The 14,884-nt window shown below is 56.1% G+C and overlaps 1 pseudogene; it reads right to left on the reverse strand.

The window, feature by feature from the left end:
- Nucleotides 1-1,192: 1,192 nt before the first annotated feature.
- LOC119336956 lies at nucleotides 1,193-8,316 on the reverse strand (annotated as a pseudogene).
- Nucleotides 8,317-14,884: the final 6,568 nt, after the last annotated feature.

The following is a 14,884-nucleotide window of genomic DNA, read 5'->3' on the forward strand; positions in this document are numbered from 1 at the left end:
CTCGACCAGAGCTCCGCCAGAAACCATGATGAAGGCAATCGGACAAATTGCAACTTCTCCAAAAAGTCGCTAAGACACCTGCCCCAAGGTGGGCGCCAACTGTCGTGGTTCTAAGTCTGACAGTAGAATAGGGGGTAGGTATGGAGAGGCAAGATCCTAGTTATGGAGTAGTTGTACACACGAGTGTTTTACGAGTTCAGGCCCTTCTCGGAGGAAGTAACAGCCCTACGTCTCGGAGCCCGGAGGCGGTCGACTGGTTTATGTGTATACGAGTTACAGGGGTGCGAATCCTTTACACTGAGGAGGGGGGTGGCTTATATAGAGTTCGCCAGACCCCTCCGGCCCTCAGTTATGCAGGGTTTAAAGTACATTAAGACAGGGGGTTACTGGTAACGCCCTCATAAAGTGTCATGCGGACTATTAAAGCTACTTAATGATAGACCGTTGCGTGCTGAGTGACTTTAGGTCTCCTGGCCGTCGAGTGGTTAGCTTCATGGTCGAGTGGCTATCTTCATCGTCGAGTGTTCCTGAGTTTGTCGAGTGAAGTTCCTCTTGGTCGACTGGAAGGTAGCTTCTTCTAAGGATGTCCTTGGGTAGGGTATTCTAGATAGGTCCATGACCCTACCCTAGGTACATGACTTCATCACCCTGTTTGGCGTGGCTGTTGGAGATGCTCTTAGCATTTAGTTTGGGTGTGTTCGCGTGATGAACTCCGACGAGGTAAGGACTATCTTTTTTTTTAGGGTAGTAAGGACTATCTTTAATGTAGCAGGAACATGTTTATCTAACTTTTTAAATTTGTAACTCCATTTGTGGTATCTGTCCTTCGCCGAGCAAAAAGTGCCCGCAAAATCGATTTAGATTATATCGGCTCTGCAAGAGATGCTCTAAACCAGCAAAGCTTCTGCTTAAAAGCCAACAAAGATTGACATGTGCGCGCATATTTTCGGACATGAAACATATGAGGAGGATAGTAGATGGAAACATTTCCAAATTGATGTCAAACATACGAATAATAGATGGAAACACTTCTAGATTGATCCAGATTTTCCACGCACGTAGTTTTCCACTCCCAAACTTTGCAAACATGACACGGCAGCAAACAAGACCTAACACATAGTCTGGAGAAGTGTTTTCAGAATGTCGCATCTGCTTGCAGGGCTCAACTGAGAACACAAACGCAGTTGCTCCATCACCGGCGAGACGGAGCACGGACGCCGGACTCGTCGCCGTCCTCCAAGAGAGAGTTAACCAACTCGTCCACCGGCCTGTAGAGGACGGTGCTCAGAATCTCGACACCATGGCCAAGATCGAGAAGAAGGTCATGGCTCCTGTAACACCGACTGTGGAGCCACCACAGCAGGTTCGTCAGCGAGTTCCCGTCGTCGAGTGCCGTCAGCGCCCTCGCCTTCTCCAGGGCCGAGTACTTGTCGTAGATCCCTTCCAGCGCATGCACGAAGCCCTTCCATCCGTCACCGGCGCCCTGCCGCCCCGACGAGGCCGGCGTGGTCGACCAGGCCACCAGCTCCCGCACGAACGGGATGTCCAGGAAGAGAGCCCGGGTGGTCGGCAGGAGCGGCAGCACCTGCATGCCCACCCTGCGTTCCTTCCACTCCGGCGGGCAGAGGCTGGGGCGGCTGTCCCTCTTGTTCGCCCACACGACGCCGACGACGCGGGTGCCGCGGCTGAATCCGGCCTCGTACGTCGTGGCCCCTTCCGCCTCCGGCCTCGGGACGTGCCACCACGTATGCGCCGCCAGCATCTCGAACGCGGCCAGCGTCGTGCCGGCGGTGACCAGGCTGCTGTCCTTGTAAATCAGGCCGAGGAGCTTGGCGGAGTAGTAGGCGTTCACGGCCTCGCCGGTCCGCTCCTGGCTGCGCACGTCGCCGGACTCCGTCAGCCCTCCGGGCTCCGGCCCAGGAATGCAGCTTCCAGAGATCGAAGTTCCTCAGCCTGGTGCACCTCGCGCCGCTATCTCGGGACAGCGTCAGGTAGTCGGCGACCACGGAGTAGGCCTGCGGCCTGTGCTCTCTCCCCCAGGATGGGTCGATCCTGACGAGCACGGCGATGGCGTACACGAAGTACCCCAGCTGGTAGTGGTGCTCGTTGAACATCCCGAAGCCGGAGTCGGCGCCGGAGTCCGTCAGCCCCTGTCGGGTGAGGAGCCCGCCCCACTTGGGGTCGTACAGGAAGCCGTTCGGCTGGAAGGTGCCGTCCAGCCACGGCGTGACGGTGGCGGTCAGGAACCGACGCACCTCCGGGATGACGTCCGGGCACCGGACCTCCTCCGCGATCAGCGCCAGCGTCGCCGCCCTGGCTATCGCCTTCCCGTAGAGGTAGCACGAAGTGGTCGTGATGGGGCTGGAGGAAGCAAGGCCGTCCACGTCCATGCGCAGCGCGGCCACGATCTCGTCCACCCCGCCGTCCTTGATGCCCTCCCGAGAATGCCATGAAGGGGCCAAGAACATGCATAGTTCGCCGGGGTTTAAGAGCCAAGAATCGCCGACGAGGTCGCCGTCGATGCTCCGGTACCGGAAGTCCTTAGCACCCGGACAGAGAGACACTTGCTGAGGCTAAGCAGCCAGAGATGGAGCGGATGCGCGAGCATGAGCAGGTCTCCCTGTTGACTGCAACTCTCCACTTCCCCATCGCATGCATGCACTACCCATGCACGTAGCCCACTCCGCGCACTACGCGCCTGATGTAACTGCGCCTCCATGCGCCGTGATGTAATCCCAGGCTATTTAGCCTCAGAGTAATACAGCAGCGACACCACAAGGTGCATCGCTTTCCTCGCTCCTCTCGTCTTTATGGTATCAGACGCCGGCCTTGTCCAGCGCCTGTAGATCGCTTTCCGCTGCCGATCCTTTCCCGCGGCGCCATGGCTACGCCTCCGCCGCCACCACCCCCTCCCCCTCCCTCCTATGGACGTGGACTCCACGGCGTGTTCGCGGCTGCCGCCGCCGGAGCGGCTTCCCCCAACCGTTCCACGCTGCTCACCCCCTCGGCCCTCGCTGCAGCGTCGCGCACCCACGCACTCGTCCCCGGCTCCGACGACTCCCCTGCAACGATCGCGCCGGCCCCTTTGCACCTTGCGGCCGTCTACATCAACCAGCACGTGCCGCTCGTCCTCAACCTCAACCCGCCCAATTTCTCTTAGTGGCGGACGCTGTTCGAGGTCACGTTCCGCAAAACCGGCGTGCTCTCCCACATCACTGCTTCGCCTCGCCCCAACGACCCCGTGTGGCTGCAGGACGACGCCTATGTGATCTCGTGGCTCTACAACCGCATTAGCCCCGAGATCTTCGGGCTCGTCCACCAGCGTGACGCGACAGCCGCCGAGGTCTGGGCGGCCATCTCCTCCATCTTCCTGGAGAACCGCGGGCATCAAGCAGTCTTCCTCGCTACGGACTTCCGTCGCATCGAGCAAGGCGCTGGTTCCGTCCTCTCCTACTTTGCACGGCTGAAGGACTACGCCGACAGACTGGCGGACCTTGGTACGCCCGTCACTGACCGTGAGCAAGTTCTGAACATGTTCCGCGGGCTGCACCCACGCCTCCGCTATGCCATTCCTATACTCACCATGCAGACACTGTTCCCTTCGTTTCTCCGGTGTCGCGCCTTCTTCCTACTCGAGGAGAGTCGCCAGGCACCTGAGAGCCCCCACGAGACAGCGCTCTACGCCGCGCGCTCGCCCCCCAGCACCAACACCGGCGGGGGCTCCTCGGGTGGCTCCAACAGCCGCCGCTCCGGCGGCAACGGCGGACGCAACAAGGGCAAGGCCAAGGTCAGCGACGGTGGCGGGGCGAGCAGCTCAACTCCGCGCCCCCCGGGCCCTTCTGCACCTACTTCCACACCATGGACCGGCATGGTTCACGCCTGGCCCATGCCATGGCGGCCCCATGCCCCGGGCGCTGGAGTACTCGGCCCCCGACCCGGCGCGCACGCGCCATTCGCCGGCCACGCCAGCCACTACGGAGGCCCTCTGCCGGTGCCGCATGGTGCACCGCCCCCAACCTGGACGCCCGGCGCCACCCCACCACACCCGCTGTACGGGCTGCCCTCGCCCGGTGCCTCCCCCTCCTCGTCGCCTGCGTGGGACCAAAGCGCGCTCATCCACGCACTGAACGGACTCGGGCTGCAGCAGCAGCAGGGCTCCTCCGGCGGCGAATGGTACCTGGACACCGGCGCCTCCGCGCACATGGCGTCCTCGTCAGGTATGCTCACCAGCTCACAGCCCTATCATTCTTCTTGTATTACTGTCGGCAATGGCCACTCGTTCGCGGTCACGCACTCGGGCACTGCCTCCATTCCCACATCCACCACACCCATTACACTTAGCGACGTCCTAGTCTCTCCCCACCTAATCAAGAATCTTATTTCTGTCAAAAAGCTTGCTCGTGATAATCCTCTTAATGTCGAGTTTGACGATGTCGGTTTTTCTGTAAAGGATCGAAGGACGAAGCGGGTGATCCTCCGGTGTAATTCCGATGACGACCTCTACCCAGTTACGACGCCCACCCGTCATCATGCTCTCTCCGCCACCGCCGCCACACCGGCACTCTGGCATCAACGCCTGGGGCACCCCGGCCATGACGCCCTCACCACCATCCTGCGTGCCTGCTCCGTCCACCCTGCGTCGGCGTCATCTGAACTCTGTTGTGCTTGCCAATTAGGAAAGAGTGTTAGGTTGCCTTTTTCCCTTTCAGAACATGTGTCGTATTTTCCCTTTCAGCTTGTGCATTGTGACGTTTGGACCTCCCCTGTTATGAGTATATCTGGCAAGCAATATTACCTAGTCCTACTTAATGATTACAGTCATTTTTCATGGACTTTCCCTCTCGACCATAAGTCTGATGTGTTCCCGATCCTTCGCTCGTTTTCAGCGTTTGTCGCCGTCAGTTCAACCTCAATATCCTCTCTGTTCAGTGCGACAACGGACGGGAATTCGACAACCATCAAGCACGCGCCTTCTTCTCTTCCGAGGGAATTGTACTACGCATGTCCTGCCCATACACTTTCCCGCAGAATGGACGAGCTGAGCGAATTCTGCGCTCTCTCAATGACATCGTCCGTTCTCTACTTATCCACGCATCCATGCCATACACCTACTGGGCCGAGGCTCTTCACACGGCCACTTTTCTGCTTAACCGCAGACCATGTCGCGCTCGCCATGGCCACACCCCATTTCACCTTCTGCTTGGCATACACCCAGACTACACTCACCTACGCGTGTTCGGGTGCCTATGCTACCCAAACATCACCGCCACGACGCCGCACAAACTCGCCCCGCGCTCTACCCCTTGCACGTTCCTTGGCTACTCCGCCGATCACAAGGGGTACCGGTGCCTCAATCGCGCCACCGGACGTGTCCTCGTCTCGCGTCACGTCGTCTTCGACGAGACTCACTTCCCCTTCAGCGTCGACAACGACCGCACCCCCTCTGTTGTCGCCGAAGATGACACACCACCCCCACCACCAGTCCCTCGGCGGTCGCGCACTGACCGTGCCCCGCCTCGCCGAGCAGCTCCACCCACGCCATCACCCGCTATCATGGCACCCGATGGCCACGCTACTGTGGTCAGTGACAGCACTGCCAGGACCACACCCGATCAGCCCACCACACCACCAAGCTCGCCGACGCCCGTTCCCACCCCGCTCGCCGACATTGACACTGCTGCGTCTCCCTGCTCATCCCCGCCACGCCCTCGTGCGCCCACCCGTCAGCGTGCACCCATGCCCACGCACACCATGGTCACCCGTGCCCAGGCCGGTACTTTCCTTCCCAACAAGAAATACACACAGAACAACACAGCCACTGTCGACCCACCAGCCATCTCCCCCGTGCCCAAGTCTGTGCACGCCGCGCTTCGTGATGTTCATTGGCTAACAGCGATGCAGGATGAATATACGGCGTTGATGGTGAACAGGACATGGACGCTCGTGCCGCGTCCGCCCGGCGCCAACGTGGTCACTGGCAAGTGGCTGTTTCGCCACAAACTCAAGGCGGATGGGACGCTCGAGCGGTACAAGGCAAGGTGGGTGGTCCGGGGTTTCTCTCAACGCCCCGGCGTGGACTTCGACGAGACGTTCTCGCCAGTCGTCAAGGCGGCCACCATCCGCACCGTGCTCGCCGTCGCCGCCGCTCGGGACTGGCCAGTTCATCAGATGGACGTGAACAACGCCTTCCTCCACGGGTAGCTCACGGAGCGTGTCTACTGCCAACAGCCAGCTGGGTTCGTCGACAAGCTGCGCCCCGACCACGTCTGCGCCTCGACAAGTCGCTATACGAGCTTAAACAGGCACCGCGTGCCTGGTTCGCTCGGTTCGCGACCTACCTGTGCAGCATCGGGTTCACGGCAGCGCGAGCTGACCCCTCGCTGTTCGTCCTCCACGGCGACACCGGCATGGCCTTCCTACTCTTGTACGTCGACGACATTGTGCTCACGGCCTCCTCCACGTCGCTTCTCCGCCGGCTCCAGCAACAACTCTTCGCCGAGTTCTCCATGAAAGACCTTGGCGCGCTCCACTACTTCCTTGGCATCAGTGTGACGCGCACCACCGATGGCTTCTTTCTGTCCCAGCGCAAGTACGCGGACGAGCTGCTGGATCGTGCCGACATGGCTGGCTGCAAGCCGGCCTCCACGCCGATCGACACCCGCTCCAAGCTCTCCGCTGCCGCTGGTGCCCCGGTCCGCGATGCCTCTGAGTATCGCAGCATTGTGGGAGCTCTCCAATACGTTACCCTGACGCAGCCTGATCTGGCGTATGCCGTGCAGCAGGCGTGCCTCTACATGCACGACCCCCGGGAGCACCATCTCACGCTGGTCAAGCGCATCCTCCGCTATCTGCGTGGCACGACTACGCATGGGCTCCACCTTCGCCGCTCCTCCGAGCTCAACCTGGTCGCGTACTCTGACGCGGACTGGGCCGGCTACCCCGACACACGGCGGTCGACATCCGGCTACGTCGTCTACCTTGGCGACTCGTTGGTGTCCTGGTCCTCCAAACGACAGCCAACAGTCTCCCGTTCGAGCGCTGAGGCCGAGTACCGTGCTGTGACGAACGCCGTCGCCGAATGCTGCTGGCTCCGTCAACTCCTCGGCGAGCTCCATGTTCCTGTCCCAGCCGCCACGGTCACGTACTGCGACAACATCTCCTCGGTGTATATGGCGGCCAACCCAGTGCATCATCGGCGCACAAAGCATATCGAGCTCGACATCCACTTTGTACGCGAGAAGGTGGCCTTGGGACAGCTGCGTGTTCTCCACGACCCCACCACACAGCAGTTCGCCGACATTATGACGAAGGGCCTCCCGACGCCGGCGTTCCAAAAGTTCAGGTCCAGCCTGCGCATCCTTCCTCCCGATGCTCAGACTGCGGAGGGGTGTTGACTGCAACTCTCCACTTCCCCATCGCATGCATGCACTACCCATGCACGTAGCCCACTCCGTGCACTACGCGCCTGATGTAACTGCACCTCCATGCGCCGTGATGTAATCCCAGGCTATTTAGCCTCGAGTAATACAGCAGCGACACCACAAGGTGCATCGCTTTCCTCCCTCCTCTCGTCTTCACTCCCGTCCCCTGCTTGCGCCACGTATACTCGATGCTGAACGGCCGGTTAAGCACGGCGTCCCCGGCCGTCGGGAAGCACCGGCTGTAGCGATCAAGATCAGCCTCCATGGGCCATGGCCGCGTCAGGCAGATACGCGACACGGACCACGACGGAGAACCCGGGCGCCGACAGCTGCGAGTCGCCGGACCGTTAGAGCTGGATCGGCGCGTCGGCGTACGAGAGAAAAGTCTGGCCGCTGGTCATCCGGAGGCGCCACTTGGTGAGCGTCCCGTCGCAGGGAGCGGCCTCGAGGAAGGCGTGGTCGGTGCCTCGGTGGCGACGGAGATGCCAACGCCGACGGCGGCGACGGCGACGGTGACGTAGGGGCAGCCGCGGACGAGGAACGCGCGGAGCGAAGGCGAGACGTCGAGGGTGACGGAGAGGTCGTCGAAGGCGGCGATGCGGTGGCTGGGCTGGGCGGCGGCGGTGTCGGTGTCCGACGGCAGGGACGAGACAGTGAGGTCGGCGACGAAGGCCTGGACGATGGAGGACGCGGAGTGGCTCCGCCTTGGATAGCACACCGTGAGCCCCGCGGCGGCGGACCTGATTAGGTAAGGGTGGATGTACTCCGGCATGTCGCCGTCGCCGAGCGCGAAGTTCTGGAAGAAGGAGTTGGTCGGCAGCGGCGCGGAGAGGAGCCCCGGCGCGAAGAACCGGGCCGGGTCCGGTAGCACGGTGGACGTGGCCGGCGGGAACATGGTGTCAAGCTGCGGTGCGGTGGCCGGTGGAGGAGAGGGATGCGGCTGAATGGGATTTTGAGGGAGGAAGCCCAGCGGGAGCCTTTACTTGGCTCCCCGTCCCGTCGGATGTTAAGACCTCTCCCAATGCAAATGTGCTTACACGAGGTGCTAAGTGAATTAAAGACCTTAGCAATTCAAGTCCCCAATGCATAGGTACTTAACTTGTTGTTGCTAAGCACACTTTATTTAATGAGTTAGCACTTAAAGTCTTTCATGCATTGGTCAAATTGTTTCATTTAAGTGGTTTGCCTAGGTTCTCGCGCTTGGCATTGGTTCTTCCTAGGGTCACCAAATTACTCTCTTCCCTCCTTAAATGTTGTGCCATGTCACTTTTTTGCTTATGTGGCAAGCTTAGCACCTGTCCACGGTGGACCACTGGGAAGGGCCTAATGGCGCGCGGCTTCGGCTGCCGAGCACTGCAATGGTGGGAATTCGGGCCGTCGGGGCGTCGCGTTGGTTGCTGGAACAAATGATGGCTGCTGACAGCGTCTGGTTGGCCGTTGCGCGCGGCGCCCCATGGTCGAGTCAAATCAAAGCGCTGCACAGCACGCATGCAGCTCCTCCAGCTAAAACGAGGCGCCTGTTTGGTTGCCGTGCGCTACACTAGCCGCATTGCATACACTTTTCCACCCAACCTGGCTATGCAAATGCAGCCTCAAATGCACCATATGCATGTTGTTTGGTTGCCTGCATGGGCTGAACCACACTGCCTGGTGTTTGGTTGCCTGCATGTTAGTCCACAAAACCAAGGCATGGTGTTTGGTTGTATGCAAAGTTTGATGTGTGGTAACCTCTTTGACTAGTTGATGAGGTTACCACCACACTTCGGCAACACACATCATAAACACAACAGAGTATAAACAGAGTATCAACTAGATAATTCAGATATAAGCAGTACGACAGTTCGTAACAGTTCTACGCATAAACCATAGCAGACTCGATAGTACTTAGGGAGGCCCTGGCCCTACTCCTTGGCGGCGAAGGCTTCGTCGTGCTTCCCGCACTTGTTGGCGACCTCAATGCCATCGTCGTCATAGATGATGACCTTGAGGGTGTCAGGAGTGAGGAGATTGAACGTCACCATGTAGCCGATCTTGATCTGATGAACGGCTGTGTAGGTGGCCCAACCCTGATCCAGGGTCACCCTGCCGTTCATCAGCTTGACCGTCACCTTCCAGGAGCAGCCGGTGTTGTTACTGAGTTTGAACTCTGTCGGCGCCACGACGAAGTGCTTGGTGAAGTCCAGGGGCATGGGGATGCACTCAAGCTTCGGTGCAAAGATGACCTTGCAGAAGTGAGTTGGGCCATCCTCCTGATGGTAGTGGCCGTAGTTGCAGCGCTTGTTGCTGGGGGAGGGGGGGGGCTCCTCCATGCCCTCGTCGTCGCCACCCTCAGGCGTCTTCGGGTCTTCCTCGGCGGTGGGCAGCAGCTCAACCTCGTCAGGCATTGGGTGAAGGGGCTGCTTGCCCTTGCTGTCAACGGCCGGGAGCACCTCCGTGCCCATCTCATTGCTATCCTCAATCTGCACACAAGTCATGCACTAGTAGAAAAAGGACCTAATATGAGACACATTAGTGCCGGTTTGATTTTGAGCCGGCACTAATGTGTCCAACAGTGCCGGTTCCAACGGCTAGCCGGCCGTCCTCATTAGTACCGGTTCGTGGCGAACCTTTAGCACCGGTTCGTGTCACGAACTGGTACTAAAGAGGGTGGTGGCAGGGTGTTGTCAGTCTGGGGCCCGTCCAGCACCTTTAGTACCGGTTCGTGGCACGAACCGGTACTAAAGGTCGACGTACATAACCCCTTCGTCCCCCCGAGCCACTCTGTTCTTCCCCTTTCCCCTCACTTCCTCTGTTCTTCCCACTCTCTCCTCGAGCTCCTCACAAATTTTGCCCAAAATTTGTCAAGATTTGAAGGCCCCCATCCATTCAAATGATCACAAAGGTTAGCAACTTTGTCCTTTCAACTCTCATTGCTAGATTAGCTCTTGCAATGCTTTGTATAGTGATTAATTTGGGAGGAATAATTATATTTGCTAGTATTTGATTTATATGCAATTTGAGCACGAAAATAACACTTAGTTTGCATATGTAGGTGTGGTTTACTTAGTGCCTTCTAAATCTCTGCGGTAACCACCGTCGATCGCCCGCACCGTCCCGTCGCCGGCACCACCTTCTGGTGAGGCTCTTGTTCATGAATGTTTTACATTACCAAATTGATGTTTATGTGATTTGGATATATAGTTACTCGTAAAATTATCTTACCCGTACGTTGTTTGTTATACATAGTGCCATGGTTTTGATATCCGTCCCCGTCGGCCCTCATCCTTGTTATGATTCGGATGTGGTATATTCTCTTTTAAAACTAGTTGTTGCATTTCGTGTTTATGACAAATTATGCCCATCAAGTTGACATAGATATTTTTATCTAGGAGGTATGTGAACCGGAAATTCCAACCGACCCTATTGTCGAGATGTTAAATTTAGTTGAAAGAGAAAATGAGTATTTGAAAGAAAAATTGAAAAGAATTGAGGGGGAGAAGATGGAATTGGAGTTGCATGTTACCGATGTCGTCGATGATCACAAGATCAAGATGGAGAAAATGAGGTTGAAGATTAGAAAGATTAGAAAAAATGCCATTGATAGTGTGGCTTGGTATCATTATGCTGTTGGATCAATTGTTACCTTAATTGCGATCTTCATCGCATTTGTTGTTGCATTTAAATTCTTTAGCTAGAGAGTTATTTGTATGTTGCATTTAATTAAGTGTTGTATATGAACTTTATGTATGAACTTGTATTAACTTGGTCTATTCGGTGTTGTGTAATGAAGATGAGCCGACAATGGATGTATGATGACAGATGCTCTCCCGAGTTCATTAATGGCGTGCATACTTTTCTGCTTGCCGCTGAGGCAAACAAGCGGGCGGATGGTTTTATGCCTTGTCCATGTGCTGGCTGTAAGAATGGTCACAGTTACTCTACGTCAAGAACCGTTCACGTCCACCTATTTGAGTCCGGTTTCATGCCCCACTATAATGTTTGGACCAAGCATGGAGAAATAGGGGTTATGATGGAAGACAATGAAGAAGAAGAGGACGACGACGGCTATCCTGGCCATGGGTTCCCTGAATACGATGATACAACAATGAGGGAAGAAGCTGAGCCGGCAATGCAGAAAGAAGATGAAGAAGAGGCATCAGATGAGCCCGCTGATGATCTAGGTCGGGCCATTGCCGATGCAAAGAGAAACTGCGCAAGTGATCTGGAGAGGACGAAGTTGCAGCGCATGTTAGAGGATCACAAGAAATTGTTGTACCCGAATTGCGAAGCTAACAAAAAAAAGTTGGGCACCACACTTGAATTGCTGCAATGGAAGGCAGAGAATGGTGTATCTGACAAGGGATTTGGAAAGTTGCTGGTAATGATAAAGAATATGCTTCCAAAGGACAACGAATTGCCCGAGAGTACGTATGAAGCAAAGAAGGCTGTCTGCCCTCTAGGGATAGAGGTGCAAAAGATACATGCATGCCCTAATGACTGCATCCTCTACCGCGGTGAGTACGAGGATTTGAATGCTTGCCCGGTATGCGGTGCATTGCGTTATAAGATCAGTCGCGATGACCCTGGTGATGTCGAGGGTGAGCGCCCCAGGAAGAAGATTCCTGCCAAGGTGATGTGGTATGCTCCTATAATACCACGGTTGAAATGTCTGTTCCAAAATAAAGAGCATGCAAAGGCGATGCGGTGGCACGCAGAAGACCGTAAGAAAGACGGAAAGTTGAGAGTACCCGCTGACGGTTCGCAGTGGAGAAAAATCGAGAGAAAGTACTGGGAGGAGTTTGCAGGTGACCCAAGGAACGTATGGTTTGGTCTAAGCGCGGATGGCATTAATCCTTTTGGGGAGCAGAGCAGCAACCATAGCACGTGGCCTGTGACTCTATGTTTGTATAACCTTCCTCCTTGGTTGTGCATGAAGCGGAAGTTCATTATGATGCCAGTGCTCATCCAAGGCCCTAAGCAACCCGGCAATGACATTGATGTGTACCTAAGGCCATTAATTGAAGAACTCTTACAACTGTGGAATGGAACAGGTGTACGTGCGTGGGATGAGAACATGGGGGAAGAATTTGACCTAAAGGCGTTGCTGTTCATGACCATCAATGATTGGCCTGCTCTCAGTAACCTTTCAGGACAGACAAACAAGGGATACCGCGGATGCACGCACTGTTTGGATGATACCGACAATATATATTTGAATAGTTGTAAGAAGAATGTGTACCTGGGACATCGTCGATTTCTTCCGAGCAGGCATCCCGTAAGAAAGAAAGGCAAGCATTTCAAAGGTGAGGCGGATCACCGGACGAAGCCTCGCCACCGTACTGGTGCTGATGTACATGATATGGTCAAGGATTTGAAGGTAATCTTTGGAAAGGGTCCTGGCGGGCAACCTGTTCTGAAGGACGCTGACGGACGCGCACCCATGTGGAAGAAGAAATCTATATTTTGGGACCTGCCATATTGGAAAGACCTAGAGGTCCGCTCCGCAATCGACGTGATGCACGTGACGAAGAATCTTTGCGTGACCCTGCTTGGCTTTTTGGGCGTGTATGGGGAGACAAAAGATACACCAGAGGCACGGGAGTACCAGCAACGTATGCACGGAAAAGACGACATACATCAGGGTCAGGCCAGCTACGCTCTTACCAAAGAGGAGAAGGAAATCTTCTTCGAATGCCTGCTCAGCATGAAGGTACCGTCTGGCTTCTCGTCGAATATAAAGGGAATAATAAATATGACAGAGAAAAAGTTCCAGAACCTAAAGTCTCATGACTGCCACGTGATTATGACGCAACTCCTTCCGGTTGCATTGAGGGGGCTTCTACCGGAAAACGTTCGATTGGCCATTGTGAAGCTATGTGCATTCCTCAATGCAATCTCTCAGAAGGTAATTGAGGGAGTTCCGGACTAGGGGGTGTCCGGATAGCCGAACTATCATCATCGGCCGGACTCCAAGACTATGAAGATACAAGATTGAAGACTTCGTCCCGTGTCCGGATGGGACTTTCCTTGGCGTGGAAGGCAAGCTTGGCGATACGGATATGTAGATCTCCTACCATTGTAACCGACTCTGTGTAACCCTAGCCCTCTCCGGTGTCTATATAAACCGGATGGCTTTAGTCCATAGGACGAACAACAATCATACCATAGGCTAGCTTCTAGGGTTTAGCCTCCTTGATCTCGTGGTAGATCCACTCTTGTAACACACATCATCAATATTAATCAAGCAGGACGTATGGTTTTACCTCCATCAAGAGGGCCTGAACCTGGGTAAAACATCGTGTCCCTTGTCTCCTATTACCATCCGCCTAGACGCACAGTTCGGGACCCCTACCCGAGATCCGCCGGTTTTGACACCGACATTGGTGCTTTCATTGAGAGTTCCTCTGTGTCGTCACCGATAGGCTCGATGGCTTCTTCGATCATCATCAACAACGCAGTCCAGGGTGAGACCTTCCTCCCCGGGCAGATCTTCGTATTCGGCGGCTTCGCACTGCGGGCCAATTCGCTTGGCCAACTGGAGCAGATCGAAAGCTACGCCCATGGCCGTCAGGTCAGATTTGGAAGTTTGAACTTCACGGCTGACATCCGCGGGGACTTGATCCTCGATGGATTCGAGCCACAACCGAGCGCGCCGCACTGTCACAGCGAGCATGATTTAGCTCTGCAGCCGGACAGTACCCTGGAGGCCGCACTCGAGCCCGCTCCGATCTTCAATTCGGAGCCGGCTGCGCAGATCGAGGACGGATGGCTAGACACCGCCTCGGGGGCTGCAACCTCTACGGCGATAGAGTCGAACATTGACCTTGTCCCTCATGAAGCTCGTGACTCCGAGGTGCCGGACTCCTTGCCGGACTCCGAACCTCCCGCGCCCCCTCCGATCAAATCCGATTGGGCGCCGATCATGGAGTTCACCGCAGCGGACATCTTTCAACACTCACCTTTCGGTGACATCTTGAGTTCGCTAAAGTATCTCTCGTTATCAGGAGAGCCCTGGCCGGACTGCGGTCAGGACGGTTGGGATGCGGACGACGAAGAAATTCAAAGCCCACCCACCACCCACTTAGTAGCCACTGTCGACGATCTAACCGACATGCTAGACTATGACTCCGAAGACATCGACGGTATGGACGACGATGCCGCAGACGACCAAGAACCAGCGCCTACCGGGCACTGGAAAGCCACCCCAACTCACGACGTATACATGGTGGATACACCAAAAGGAAGCGATAATGAGGAAAAATGGGACGTGGCGAAGGACAACTCCCCCAACAAACAACCAAAACGGCGACGCAAGCGCCGCCCGAAGACCGGCCTTGATAAAAACGGCACCCATACGGACCCGGCCCGAGAGCAGGGTGAAGCAGTGGACGACAAACATACCACCAAGCAACCATCCGAACATGATGAACTAGACAAGCAACCCATCCCCGGCGAAGACGATCTCACATCACCAGAGCATACGA

Source organism: Triticum dicoccoides, chromosome 7B (assembly GCF_002162155.2).
Source record: "Triticum dicoccoides isolate Atlit2015 ecotype Zavitan chromosome 7B, WEW_v2.0, whole genome shotgun sequence".
Lineage (NCBI taxonomy): Eukaryota > Viridiplantae > Streptophyta > Magnoliopsida > Poales > Poaceae > Triticum > Triticum dicoccoides.